The sequence below is a fragment of the Ixodes scapularis genome, unplaced genomic scaffold (assembly GCF_016920785.2).
Source record: "Ixodes scapularis isolate PalLabHiFi unplaced genomic scaffold, ASM1692078v2 PGA_scaffold13__105_contigs__length_92229423, whole genome shotgun sequence".
Classification (NCBI taxonomy): domain Eukaryota; kingdom Metazoa; phylum Arthropoda; class Arachnida; order Ixodida; family Ixodidae; genus Ixodes; species Ixodes scapularis.
Window position 1 is genome coordinate 24,377,663 of NW_024609839.1, and position 16,033 is coordinate 24,393,695.

The 16,033-nt window shown below is 41.6% G+C and overlaps 1 pseudogene; it reads left to right on the forward strand.

Moving 5' to 3' along the window:
- The window catches only part of LOC115332178, a 104,266-nt pseudogene extending 89,048 nt beyond the window's left edge, over positions 1-15,218 (forward strand).
- Positions 15,219-16,033: the final 815 nt, after the last annotated feature.

The following is a 16,033-nucleotide window of genomic DNA, read 5'->3' on the forward strand; positions in this document are numbered from 1 at the left end:
CATTATACTTAACTGAATTTTACCGTGATTTCAGTGTGACGCTAATTGAGTCATGGATATATTTGTAGTACGCATTTACACGACGGTTTTCTAAACAAACTTGCACTGTTTATATACTGGGTGTTTTTATTCCTAGGTGCACCAAATTTTCAAATTAGGCGTGGAGAAGTTATATAAATGTGTTTTTCACTCTCTTTATGTGGCTTTGCGGGCATTAGTTGGCAATATAACCATCACTATTATCAAGCAAAGTAATTTAAATTTTAAATGAGATTTTTAATTACTGTAATTAGGATATGTGTTTATATTACAAACTTTGAGGCGCTCGTATGCCAAGATTTTTGTTTTCTCGAATTCGTGTAATCAGCTCGTGTTCTGCGACATTCATCCCCGAATTCAGAACTTTTATCCGGCCAATGTAGCGAAGAGTGGCTATAGCATCCACTTTCGCGGGTTTGTCGGATTAAATGGAAAAGAAGTTTGATTAAATATGAAATTCGAGAGCAGATATCTCGGAACAAGGGCTGGTAAGCGAAGTGTAAAAAAAAGAAAAGAAATTGAACAGTCAGCATATATCCACCGCAAAGTTTTTAATATAAACATATATCTCAATTACAGTCATGGAAAAGTTATAAAACAAATTTTATTTAATTAGTTTGATAATAATGAAATATGCCGTGAAAACCGCATTCATGTAACTTTTATAACTTTATTTAAAAAATGTGCAGCTAAAAATAAACACACTGTATGTTATATCAATGAATAGGCACTGCCGCACCTATTCCGAGAGAATTAAGTATTTCTGGAGCGACTGTAATGCCAGAGAAGACTAATAATGAGATCTAGAATATAACTGAAGAAAGCCAGCAAAAACCGCTGTGACTTTAGTACCAGGTGGGCGTCGAAAGGCCCCCATTAGTTTGTGCTTATATTGTTGGTATTTCTAGAATGACGTTATCTCAACCAAAACCCCCTTTCAAAATTATTCGTTTAAATAATGTTCTCATTTACTTGGCGTCCAAGCGTCATGCCCTAGGTCGGGCTGTGTAAGAGAGACTGACTTCAGACAAAGATCGATGACGTGTCTGTTTTTTATTGATTTGTGATACAGATATATTAGCTTATTTTCACCGCTTGTCTATTATGGTTGTTTTTTTCCCTGAACGTATAATGTGTACAATATTAGTTTCACGAATTTCGGACAGAAATAGCAAATACTACTCCATTAATGTGAATTACAAGAAGGCAATATAATTTATTTTCATCTATAATTACAGCTGTACGGGTTGCGGAATTTGCGAGAAAATATTGCGGACAATGGCGGCATCAGGATCGCATACAAGGTCGTTTTATTTTCTTTCTTCGTGCGCTTAACGTTCACAAAATTGTAGGCAAGCGTCAATTTTTGGTAATTTTCTTTCTCATGCCTCGTAGAAGTACTGAACTAAGATACAATATCATCGGGCGAATAAATTGAAAAATTGGGATTTATTTACTAGCTTAAATAAATTAATAAATAAAAAAAATGAATGACACGGGTTTTTCTTATATACAAAGTCGGTCTCGTGTCGTGGTTTGTTTTGTTAATTTTTTTTATTACTTCTGCCCATTGTAAGTTTCATCGATTCGCGGTTCAGTTGATTCAGACTGTGTTGTGACTGACTGAGTAATTGATTGGACTATGTCATTGTTTGAAGAATGTATGTAGGCTGTATTTGCGTTTTTATTATAAAATAAGTCGTATACAGTATACTATAAACGACTTATTTTTCGCGGGCTCAATATTTCGCGATTTAGGTGAAAGCTGAAGTTTTGGAATATTTCGCGGGTTCTACTTTTCGCGACGCGGTGGGATTTCAGTGTAGGTTCCAATATGTTTACATTTTACCGGAATTGTTCGTGGGACCTATTTTTCGCGAATTGTAGGTGATTCTCGAAATTCGCAAAAATTAAGTCTTCGCGAAAATTAAGTCGTTTACAGTATTTATTATTCAGCCCCCCCCCCCCCCCCCCCCCCCCCCTCTAAGGAGAAAGAAGCTCGCGCTTTATCCCTGGGTACGCTTGGATGTGCTTTCCTCGTACCCTGACCGCCAGCAAACACGCTTTTCCTCTAACCCTTCGACTGGCTAGATAAGAAAGAACGCGTCTATAATTTGTGTAGTTGGTTCATTTATTTTCTGTAATACAAAGATGCATACATTAAAAGTTACCGAAATACTCATTTCTTTTTTTTTTAATTTGGACTATATACATATGGTTAACATTTATTTTTCATCTGCCAGTTAGCGATGCATACACATGCCTATATCAGAGGTATTGAACAATTGGGAACATAAAATTTGGGATCTAATGTGCATGTTATACAGAGTTACAAAATGTGAATTTTCTAAACAGATTTTTTTTTTCGCTACTGCAACGAGTACGCGATCAACACGAAGGACTCCAGAGAATGACAAACCGCGCGCTGTTTGCTATTCTAGCATCAGCTTGCAACATTTTTAAATACATTTAGCACATTTAATAAAGAGCTTCAGTCTCAAGAATACTAAATTTAGATTTGCAGATTTTTATTTTGAACGCGTCTCGCTTTGTAAATTATTTTTAGGTCTACAGTACTGTCGGTCTGCCAGTAGACGGTTAACAATGCCAATTCTGCTTGTATATAGACCTTTTTCGCTAACTCTCACCCTCGAAGGCCAAGTAGGCATATCCGGTATGAACGAGGAGAAAATATTAAAACGTTTCAACCTGCAAATAGTAAAAAATAGAGGGGAGACAAAATGAGAATGGGTGACGGTTACGCTTATTTCCTAAATGCATTCTATTGGCGGGACGACGACATAACAATGTTTTCGCCCATACTGGAAGTGACGATACTTCAAGATGGCGCCGCCCTTGTGAAAAAGGTCTATAGGCGTGGTAGGACGGCCAGCCCAGTATTTTGAAAAAAAAAAATGGTTCAGAATAAATGCTACTCTGCAAAAATAGTGTTTACCCTTGCATTTTATTATCGTCTAAGAATAAATGACCACGGAAGCTACATTAATCATGTTTCTTTCACTCTAGACCTTTTTTTGTATCATGGCACTCGTTTCCAGAGGGTGGTCTTTCGCGTACCTTAATTTGATCAAATTTTAATATGTTCACAGTTCTGGTCTACAAATAATTAACATAAGGGTGTGAGGGAGGACTCACCTTGATTATTATTGTAGTGCATAGACTACAAGACCCGCTAGAAGATGCCGTCACCGCTGCGCCCAAGCCGTGCGCGGCACGACCAACCGACGGTAGACAAACGGCAGCCATGAAAACCGATGACTCGCCGGCCGCTTATCTTGTTATTAAATGAAGTTATGTTCGAATACAAAATATAACAGTTATAAATGGGTTATTTAATTGAAATTAAACGAGAAAAGGCGATGATTAAAAACAACTTCTTAATAATATCTGTTCCGGTTCAGCTCTTGACTAGGACGATAATGAATTCAATATCGAGGCACATCTTAGTTCTTGGATTTTTGACAGAACAAATATAAATTTTGAGATTTGGGCGATCGCCACAAGTCGACTATTTTTGTGTAACGCCAGACCTATTTACATTTCGCACAACAGCAAAGCTTGCTACGTACGTTTTAACTACAATATGTTAGGGAAATAAATATTAAAAAAAATATATGAACGCGATAGAATTAAGGCGCTCGTGTCGCGCCGGCTTTAGTGGCGTGACGCCAAAATCCTTATTGGTCGATAGGGTCATGACGTCACAGCCACATGACTCGGCGCGCGAATTTCAAAGAGCCCACAACGCTCACGTGTAACCTGACGTCACGTGTGGGGTGAACGTGATTATAATATGACAGGTATTGGGAAATAAAGGTCGGCGCATATCTCAAAATATTTCACTTTATAAAGTAAATTATTTCCCTTAAAAAATATATAATTTTTTTTATTCGGGATTCAAACCCACGACCCTTTGGCTGCGTGCCAGACACGCCGTGCAAGGCACGCTTGCACGGCGAATCAGAAGGCGATGCAAACAGGGCCCGATAACGCTATCGCGTTACACTCTTAATGGTAAAGCTTAAGTGTTCTCCAAGTTGTTGTTTTTTAATTATTTTTTTATAATATGATACCTGCGTGACAATAGTTTACCTGGTTTAGATGATAATATCATTTGTGACGTTCAAAGTTATGGCATGAATTACATAGCAAACGAAATCTTAAATATGTTCGAATCAACAAGCGCAGGATTTTTATTTTAAGTTAAAATTATGTTATCAGCAAAAACAACTTTGTATACAGGACAAAACTCTAAATGCACGGCTTTTAAGTTTACTTTAAGAGTTTATATTTATTTATTTTGTTTTTTTCAATAGGAAGATATCTTAGCACTGTCTAAAATAACAGCAACAATCAGATGTCGTATATGGGTTTTAGATATAAAGCCCTTTGTTCGCATACTATATTTTTGAACAATTGACGGAGATGCAAATCTATGGGTCGTCGCCATTTGTTTTGGCTTAATAATATTCTCCGACACTTTCTCACAGTATTTGTTGGCATCGACTTACTAAACACTTAAATTTTGTAGAACTAATAAGAACATGATATTTTTTTATAAGATGTAGATTTTTTTACACTTGTTCATCTTTTATCTAAACTCCCAAGTCAGAGACTAACGGACATCATGCAAAATAGAACAACCTCCTAGACAACAATTATGTTAGTCTTATAACCTTCAAGACAGGCATGAAACTTGAGATTAGCCTATTAAATATCTATGGTGTATAAGCAGTGAAAAAGAGTAAATAATTATATAGTCTACTTATTTTGAGCATAGCAAAATCAAACAGTTGCGCTGCTGTATCATCGACAAAAAGGGAGGAACACAATGCTCAATTAAATTAGTTTTCCACTTAACCCAATAGTTTTTTTTCTAAATTGTTCCATTCCGCAAAGCAACTCCCGCTCCTATCTAAATAAACACGTGATTACCAATTAACAACGCTTACGATCTATCATGCCTCGAGTACAGCATGTTGTACGCCGAACGTTCTGTCGGTGTTGGCATGGTAAATATTCAAAAGCAACAATGAACTTCAGCGAGCCGTCGTCCTGCTGCCACCAGAAAACTCTAAATGGCAAAATAGTTCAAGATTATTGTGTGAAGCCTTATTGTATCTATGGCGATTCATATGAAGGTAAACTTGTGATCTTCGGCAGCTCTAATGGGAGCTTATGAAGTGGCGGCAGTGAAGGCGTTAGTACTTTCCAAATCGAAAGTAGAGAAGCAAGAGATGATGCACACCGGCCACTATAGCTGCCGCTTTATGACGCTGCCACTACTGAGTGGTCGACAATCTTGTTTGGACCTTCTTATGAGTCGCGACTAAACGCGGTGTGACACTACTGGCGCAAACATGACTTCGGAGTTTTGGAGGACACCAAATTTTCCCCGCTTAGTTTGTTGCGGCAAAGGAGTGCTTTCTACTACGCCAGTAGTTCAGATCACAGCACGTTTCTTTCCTAAAGCAGAACATATCAAATTATTTTCGCCTATCTACCACCGCGCAAAGCACGTGGCTGAAACAACCGAACTCGATTCTTTTCTACGTCCGCGCCCCCCCCCCCCCCCCAAATATCTTATCTCTCTATCTATCAAATAGTCAGAGGTAAAAGACCGCGACTTAATATTCTATTCCCAGTTACGACCACACTTCTTAAAAAAAAAAAAAAAAACTGGTAGGCAAGCAAGCTAACTATGAAGGACTGTTTGAATTAAAGTGGCGATGGAAGCGAGTTGGTTCATGACTTAGGAAATTGGAAACAGCGCGCAAAAAGACGAAGACAACGAGAGAAGAGCACAGGACAAGCGGTGACAGACAACCGAAGTTTAGTTAAAAACGGGTCAAACAAGAAAACACCACACAGCCAACCAACGCCGAAACAACCAATGGCGTGTCGCTTAACATGCATCTATAAAATCGATCTCTTTTTTGTGCTGTTTGAGCTGATATTGTGAGGGATAGTACAGTGCTTCTTAAAGGTGCAGTTACAAAAGTTACTACTTTATTTCCGGTAACTCTAAAACTAAATTAGTCATTGCAACAGCTGCACTGTCGTCCCCGGGCTATGTTTTGATTGGAGAGCCAAATCTTTACCAAGTTGTTACGTAGCTCGGTTGCTAGACGCAGAAATAGAACAAGGTTCCAAAACCGGACAATCTTGGCGGTGTTGAGTTTAGGGGATCTCCATTCTAATATTAATTTTCATACTCCCGTCTTGCAAATGGCATAAATTTACAACGAAATATCACAACGTTTTCTGTAAAGAAACGTACTACACTGGGACTAATTAAAGCTGAAACGTTTTAAAGCACTAAGTTTTGTTCCACATAAAAATGTTAACATTTTTGTTTTAAATTATAATTGCGCGAAGGGCAAATGTAATTGTGGTGATATTTTATTACTGACTCTGCAAAAAATGTTATACAATAAAAATGAATTCTGTGCTTCGAATGCTTTGTATATTCAGTATCAGTTACCTGTTCGTGGAAGCTGTTTTTTTATGTATTTCTTTTATTATGGGCGAGTGCTTGTTACGTAGGCTCGGGTTAGAAATAAAGAAAGATTGTTGCAAAACACTTTGTGCGGTCCAGGGACTAATATAAATTTTATTCATATTCCAGTTGGGATCGCAAGCAGCAACTGATTTATTTGATTGAAGTGATAAGCTAGCACCCGTTTATACTGCTGTTTTTACAATAGCACCTTTTTATGTCGTTTATATGACTAATTAATTTAATGCTTCACATATGTGAGAGAGCATGATATGCAAGACGCGTCACAATATGCTTCGAAGAACAGCTATAACTTCTCACTTTAATGCGTATTATGAATGACGTTACAGGCTCTACAAAATGCCCTGATGCGGACTCCTACAAGCCGAGTGAAGCTACCTGGACTTGAGACGTACAGTACAGAGCAGCTCTTCTTTATTTCATTTGGAAGTGTAAGCCGAAATATTTTACTTTGACTTTACAACTGCAGGGTGTTTCAGCTATTTCGCGAAGGCTTTAAAATTATGACGCATTCTGGCGTGCCAACAAACGCAGCATTGTTCCCAGTTCTCTGGAGCAAGTCAAGATATTTTTATTGCGCTTCAAATTGGCTAGTTTACACAAATTATTCAGCTAAATATATAAATCATAACATGTGCGCGAACGTTTTAGGAAAAGCGTTGCAGGGCGTCATGAGAAATACCCCACGGTAAAATAAACACAATAATAATCCCTGGAGAAGGTAAACAAGCGGGACAAAGGACAAACACAAATATCCAAACACAGCTAGGTGATTGGTGCGAGACTGAAAAAATCCCCCTGGCCCTCGTATCGAACGAGGGGCCCCTACATTTCCAGTGGAGCGCCCTACCAACTGAGCTAACCAGGATTTAGACGACAGTAGTGCAAACGGGTGTTAAGAGCTGCCACCAGCATAACACCAACAAGGATGAACGGCCGGCATTGTAACATTATGACGATAACGTGTTTAATGAAAAGCTACAAGCGAGCTGGACAAGAAGAAAGATAGTAATCCACGGAGAAGACGAACAAGGGAGACAAAGGAAAAACAGAAATTTCCAAACACAGCTTGGTGCCTGGCGTGCGACCGTGGTGTTTTCATCAAGGTAGACTTGTGTGTTTAATGTTTTCAAACTTTTATAAATTCGCACGAGATTTAAAGATAAAAAAGTTATATTGTAGACCACATATTAGAACAGCGCACAAGCAGAGAAGAAAAGGAGTGAACACGTAGGACAGAGAGCTGACTCCCAACTGATGTATTGTGAATTAAAGAGGAAGACGAGACATTAGAAATGAAACACAAATATATAACAGATATTTGTTATATATAATATAACAAAAGAAAACTACTGAGACATGATTGAGTTGTGTTGCAAAAAGAAGAGGGGGAAAAATAGGGAAACCCAAAATATACAAATTAAAAAATGTCAGGCCGGCCGCATTCACTCGTTGTAGGTGTTGGCTAGAAATGCCACTTATTTATTTATAGATACTATGACTCTTGGGACAATTACAGGACAGAGAATACATCAATACATGAAATATCAAACATCACTGTTTTAATTACAAAACAAATCACTCGCGGGGTTGCCCATTCATTGAAAAAGAAGCTCTGCAAATTGTTAACAAAATCAATTGTAGCAGTTAACAAAGAAAACATGCCCACGAGGAAAATCCCAGCACACAAGTTTCAAACAAGTGTCATTCAATGCTAGTCTAAAAAATTACTAATTGTTCAAGTGCCCCAGACTGTTCATAGATTTTACAAAGGAAGCAGAATTTACAATGTTTCGTGAGAGAAGGTTCCACTCTTCTATCGTTTTAGGAAAAAGTGAACTATGAAATACATTAGTTCTGCTTTGAAATGGTTGGATCCTTTGGCCGTGGCTATTTCGTAGTGAACGACTTAATCGAGGCTTTAAATACAGGGTGCAATTAATGTTAAAAACCGTGGCACAGCATGAAAATGTATTTTAATCTACCACTCCTGCGCCGATCAGAAAGCAATGCAAGCCCAAGTTGTTGTAACATAGTACTAACAGAGCCTGTTCGCTTATATCTACTTAGTATGTAACAAGCTGCAAGTCTTTGTACCGTTTCTAGATTTTGAATGTGTTTTTTATGTGGGTCCCATGTTACACCTGAGTATTCTAGTACCGGTCGTAGGACAGTTTTTTTATACCAAGAGCTTAGCACTCGGATGTACAAGTTTAAAATATCTTTTAAATATTCCAGCATACGTTTTGCAGAACAGCAGATTTTGTCGACATGCTTACCTCATTTTAGATTATTTACAATTATTACAGCTATATATTTGTCTGAGGTCATTTCTGTCTTACCAGTATTAACCACCCTTCCCATCCCCAGCACCAAGACCTAATTTTCTTTTGCGCAAGTCGTAGCTTTTCTTGGTCCTCCCTAGTATAAACGTCTGCGTAAATATGTCTGGTGAGATATCGGGGTCAACATGATTTTGCAAAGCAACGAATGGCAAAACATTTAATTTAAAATGAAAGTATATGTATTACATTTCTTTTTAAGTGTTTGGTCTAGTTTTAATTTCTCCATTTAAGTTAATTTTTTATTTAGTACTTTCTTGTTTTTTATTGTTATATCTAATTTCCTGTCTTGGAGAGTGTAACAGGTCCCAAATCCGGCCCTCTTGCCAAAACGTTTGAAGACCCTACTAAACTAATAAGCGCGTATGAGCCCAATGCTTTCCAATTACAAAGTTCTTAACTTTATCACTTGTTTTGAACTCCGATGGAAAGTTTCACCATGCTAAGATTGAGATCCAGGGCGAATATGTCAATAAAATTCCCCCTGTATAGTATCATATTTTTTATCATTGCGACTTCCTTCTATTCAATATGTTATTCCGAAATCATTTTTCGCAGATGTTCTGCAACAAAATGACTACAGAAGCAAGAACACACTTCATTCGTACAGACCCCCACACGATACCGAGGCACAGGTTAGCAAATTTCTACAAGCTAAAAACTAGTTCCACTTCAAACGAACGATTGCTACTAGATTTCATTATTAGTTGATGCTTACCAGAAACCTTCGACTCTCAGAGTCATAACTAGGTTAAAACCTTATAATATTTTTAAAGTACAGAATTTTGTTTGGAAAACCCGAAGGACGTGTTGGTTTCGCATGATTTAATCGTTTAAGTTCGAGAAGAAAAAGAAACAAAAACGGGACCGGCACAAAGCAAGGCAGCCACCAACAGCGTCAGTGCGCGTTGTTTTCTTTCTGTACCGTGATTGGACCATAGCCTCCTATATTCTGACAAAGCCTGGCAGATCGCCACGAGAAACGGCCGCAGAAATGGAAAAGATGGAGCGGCAGACAATGGATGAGAGGAGAGCCACGTGACTGGCGTCCCGCTGAGGCGAGACGCCGCAACACTTTTATTTCGAGCGAACAAGTGTGTTTCGGGTCCTCGCCGTTCCAAAAGCTGTGCGCTGACGTCCAGGTTCCCCGAAAAATGTCTCTTTGATGCTCTGTGCTATTAGATCCTCGCGCTCCAATATGGCTCCGTCGTCGAACTGCCAGGCTTTGTGGATATAGAGGAGGCTATGGTTAGGGACTATAATTGCAGTTTGCCCGGAGCTAAATTAGGTTTCGCGTACGTGTGAAGCACGCGTGGCTTCGCACAGACACGCCATATTCAAACTGGCGGCCTAACCGCGCTCGCAAAGCGGTGGCGAACGCGGTTGCTTAAAGGGGCGTGCAATTACTTTTTTTTACTAATTTTTAAGTTGCACCGAACCTGAGCCCACTGAACGTAGTAACTTAATAAAACTTTTCTTTTCTCGAATATGGGTTTATTTTAAAAGTTATAGCCAAACTGAAATTACAAAAACAAGCAAAAAATAACCTCCTTCATGACGTCCTTGGTTGCTTGAGTGGCCATGACCTAGAGGAGGGGTAGTGAGCATAGCGAGCGCTCACGGGCTGCCGCACTCCGTGTCGACGGCACGAGAGGGCGCCACTAAAGCATGTTCTGGATAGGCTGTATTCACCGGGCAGCCAGAGCGGCTCTCATTGCATTTGCTGCGCGATTAAACACTAATTCGGCATGACACTTCATTGTCCACAAACGACAGCAAACACGGGGTAAAGATCAGTTCAGAATGGGAGCCACTTCGCGCGGCCATACCACGAAACAGCCAAACAGCAAGACAAAGCTGCTCGCCGAAGGCCTCCGGAACGCTCGGAGCCGGTGGGATCCTCCAGTCCCTACGACCGCAGCGCCGCCGCGTACATCCGGGACCATTCCGTGTCGGTGCCTGATCCCACTACTCCTTTCTCTTAGCTGCATCGAAAGTCGGGATACTATAGTGGATGACAGGTTAGGAGTTCATTGGGAAGACCCCACCTTTTTCCGCTTTAGCTGGGAAAACGCTGGAAAAGAAGGCACCTCACCTCCAGCTTCTGTTCTGTTCAAATAAAAAGAGGGAGGAGGAGTTTTTCCCTGAACTCTTAGCCTATCACCGACTATATGCATTGTTCTTCATTTCGTAGCCATTCGACCAGTCACTCAATTTGATAATTTCATTGTGGGGCAAGAAACGTAGAAATTGTTTGATTTTGTTCGACATGCCGATGACCAGAAGACTCCCAAACAGCAGCACAATATATATCCATTTTACTCAAAAGACTTAAATTACCGCGTGCATGAAGATTCGCGTTTATTAGTATCCCGAGTATGATAAATAGGAAGGCCAGAATAATTCGCCGAGTCAGTTTCCCGAGTGTTTAATGCTCGAACACTCTAGACGGAACATTTGAGATACCTGGTCTAATAGGTAAGAGGCACAGTGTGGCCTACCCGATTCACTTTCCCGACGACGACAGACTTTCGTGCTGGACAGCTTTTAAGGGCTGTTTATGCTCCGACGTAACTTCGACGAGCGCACCGCCCGATCGCGTTGCCAGATTCCGTCGCCATGCGCCACGTGGCGTAGCTTAGCGTAGCCCGGCATGTGCCGGCGCTGCGCACGACGGACTAGAGCACTGTTTTTCAAAAAGGAGTCCGCGGACTCTTTAGGGTCACTGAAGGCTATCTTGGCGTCCCCAAAGCCCTCAACCATCAATCAAGCCGAGCAACTTTATTAGTTTTTGATCAGGGCTCTTTTATTAAGCTAAATATAGACCAAACTATATGCGCTGAGTGAGTGAGTGCGCTCTGAGGCGGATAATATTTAACCCCATAGGATTAATTATTGTCTGTTTCAAAGCATCAAAGTTGGTTTGCACTCAGTTGTTTTCATTTACCTTTCTTATCATTATCGTCGAATGGAAAACCCCCCTCCTCCGGGCGGATCGGGTCCTCTCTTGCTTCTACAAATCCAGAAGGAGTCTTGGAAACATCAATGGTTAAAGACCACTGGGCTAGAGCATCCTTCATTCGCGAAGTCGAAGGCCGCACCTCGACGACGGTGGCTGTCCCAGAATCTCTCGCGCGTGCGCTCCAATCAGGAATCGGGATGCGGCGGTCGGGGCCAATCGGAGTGTGTGGGGCGGTCATGTTATGTTATGTGTTACGTTATCGTGTTCCTGTGTTGGCTTGTATATTTAACGTCTTTGCGCTCAACTCGGCGAGTTTGTGCATGGATGGGAAACGCTCCAAGGACGCGCTAATCCGATATGCTTCCTTTGCTAAACGAGCAGAACGCACTTGCACGGGGGTGCCGCAAAAGGTTGAAGCTCGATGACGTGCTAAATGTGAAATTAATTGACATTACGGATGACCTGATATGTGGGATTTATATGATCATGTGCTAGTCATACACACCGGCACCCGTTCTCGATTGGAACAGCAAACGCCGTCGAATATATGGGAGCGAGGAACCTTGTGAAACACATCGGAACTATTTAGTCTGTCTTAAATTTTTATTTGGGGAATCGCAATCTGATGGCAATCGTAGCAGCAAGCTATGAAAATGGGCCTAAATCCCCATAATTTGTTTTGGCTCGTGGCATGTGCGCTATAATTACGAACGCGTACATTGTGTCATTGAGGTATCGTCCGCTCCCTTTGGTGTTACTTTCTGGAGTGTAGGTGAAAGGCTAGCTGTGATTATAGTTCACCGGAGATCTGTAAGGAAGGGGCCGCTTCTGAATATTGAGTGCATCGCTTCCATTGAACTAAGGTGCCTCCATGTGCGCTTCGCATACGGTGATGCCAACTGCCTGTTTCCCTTTCCCCCACCGTCTCCCACCGCCATTTGGTGCTTTTCATTGTTTCCCCGTGCGCCAGAAAGTTGCCTTTGTGTCGATCGGTCCTCCCATCCGAGGGTGACAACGCTAATCCTCCCTCCGTCGGTTCCACAACGCTGCTCCGAACGTGTGAGTTAAGGTAATATTTTCCGGGAGGGTTATAAGCCCCACGGATCATCGCCGAGAACGAAGATGGCAGCTGGTCTGTCGGCGAGTGGCATTACAAAGAATGGCATCACCCTAGCAAAGCGCGCATAAAGGCTCCCTACATTGAACTATCTTTGCAAATTCACAAGAGTCGCTTTGGCACGATTGAAGCGCGAGACACATGCGCGTCAAAACTGTCTGATCTGATGTGCCAACTGACGGAACGACTGTCGGACAAGACAGGTTTAATAGGACTGGAGCCTATGACGGGTTCTCCGTCCGACTCCGGCATGTGACCAACTTATAACGTATTCGCCTCACCGCCGTCCGACTGTCGGAAGGCCGCAGCCAATGGCGGCATGGATGGCGGGAACGTCAGGCTGTCACGGGAAGATAGGCCCGATCGGGAGAAGAGGACCGGGGAAGCAGGTGTAAGCGGCTCGTCACGCGAGCCGTCGTCGTGAAGTAAAGGCAACGAACGCCATGGAGTTTTCACGCCAGCACAAAACGAGCTGCTGAATTCGCGCGTGCATGGCAAGCCGGCCTTCTGGGACCAATCAAGACCGTCGAAACCCGAATATACTCCGTTTTCCTTACGATGGACAGCAGCGGACGCTTCGACCCATTCCGATGCCGTGTGAGTGTCACGTGAACTTCGGGATTGACGCAGCAATGCGCGGGGTGCGTAGTCACGTGAATTCTACGCAGTGCTCTCTTCGCTGGCATGGCTCATAAGGTCCGCTGTGGTTCATCGTGATTAAGGAATGTTGAACCACAAAGTAACTTGACGTAAAATCTTCAGACATGTACACTTTAATGGAATATAATAAGAACAATTTGTTTGTTTAAAAGACAAAAAAACCACAAAAGGCGAGGGGAGGAAAAATATTTTTGGTTTATACGCTAGGTGGCTCAAGCTACCGCCCGTTATAAATACAGCCTTTAGCTTCGAACGACCCTCCGATAGGACACCCGGAACCGAGCGGAGCCGAGCTGAACGACACGTTGGAAGCATGTGTCTCCAACTCTCGTGTACGGCAAGTCGGAGCGGCCATTTTTCCGATGGCTCGCACGTCGGATAGAATTGCTTTGCTTTGTCTCGCGCTTCAGGCGAACTGGCAGTTTCGACGGACGCAATATCGTAATCTTTTGTTTTTACACCGACATTTCTGCGACATTTGGGAGCCATTAAATGCTGGTTAGCACTCGTTATCCCCATCACCTGCTTGCCTTCGAATGGACGAACCACACCTACTGGTTGTACGATTGGTACCGACCAGAAAGCGGAAATACACTGCGCGACACGGCGCACTTGCCACGGAGACAAGTATGCACAAATTGGGGTAGTTCGTCGGGCCGCGCTGGTCTATCCTGGACGGTAAACAGGGTTGCCTGGGAGCTTCTCAGCAGGGCGTGACGTGGCGTAGCGGCCGACGCGCGTTGCGTTCGTCGACTTTGGAGTATAAACAGCCACTGGCCGCCTAACTCTTGACGCTCGCTGCTGTTGTCTGGATGCTCGTTTTTTGTTTGTGGCATAGCTAGGCCGATTAGAACTTTATTTTAAGTTTTTCGCTGGAGGAGCTTTTCCCATCCGCGACAATATACGGCATGCCAGAAAACACCAAATCATGAATGTTATAATGACGCTGAGACTACCTACAGGACGCCTCAGTGTCAATTATACCGATGGACTCGGAGAAAAAAATAGGGAGATGCAAAGCAATTTTTTCGTTCGCTTTCTGTCGAATGTTACGTACTCGTGTAACCCGTAAAATATTTACATAAAGCTTTAAAACGACACAAGAATAATTCGTTGCGCATGAAATTAAAAAAAAAACCTAAAGATGTTTCTGGTAAAAGACAAGTTTCTTTTATTACTTCATATTGCTCAATAACCAGGCCCATGAGTTGCTGAATATTTAAAATATTTTTTAAGAAAGGACCACTAAAATTGATAAATTATCAGCATTATTCAAATCAAAATAGCAACGTACGGTACAAATTTAGACGAACAGCGTTAATAGTCGGTGATAATATTTTGTACCGTCGTGTGATGTGGTTGGCTAGACTAATAGTATTAAACTATTTTGAACGCGTGTCCTGGTGAATGTGCTTTCCGACACTGAATCGTGCAAAACGTGGTTTTCTTAATTACAGGGTAAACGTGGCTTTGATGAACTCTGCCGATTTCGCACGCGCTTTCAGTTGCAGAAAAGATCAGAAGATGAACCCGGCTCAGAAATGTGTGCTCTGGTAATAAACATGTTCATTGAGAATTGGAAAATAAAATCATCAAAGAACACCGAGGAACATTTAGCGTTTTATTTCAACATAACTACATTACCAAGAATTATTCAGTACGTCCTAGAGCACTAAAACAGTGGGTATTTGCTAAATATTGAAAATATTATAACCATATTTTGATGCACTAGGATTTATTCGGTTATTCTGGTATTCGACCTCTACATATGAGCGTGCGTAACCAATTAGGGCAAACTGGGCTTCGAAGGCCACGTGGAACCCATTTGGGCAGCCCGCCTTGGCTGACCTCGGGAGACCCTCAGGAGATCCACATGGGCAGCCTACATTGGACGCAGCTTGGGGCCCAAAGAAGAGGTGGGCAGCCCAAATAAGGTACCCACGTGAACCTCGTTCGGTTCTTGGTCCTTTCATAATTCCCGTGCGATGTGGGGTATTGCAGCCAAATTAGGCATGCTCACTTTCCCCGTGTGCCTATAAAAAGATTAATTATTTTGATAATTATGAGAATCTGCATGCTTTGAGAAATTTATAAAACTTCCGAATCCTATAGCAACAATTCATTTGCGATTCCTAGGTTACGAAATGGAAGTTGAAGCTGTAAATATTTCCGTATAATTAAAAAATTTAAAATTAATCGGGATACATAGAAAGTTCAGGCCGGTTCAGACTTCGAGCTTTTCAACAGATGTTTACATTCCAAAAAGATTGTTTGCTATACCCCCTCAAGGTTAAAACTCGGACTAAAAAATTCTACCCCGCGTAACACGGCCATCTCTACATTCACGAAGAATATTAAGTTATTAATGATTA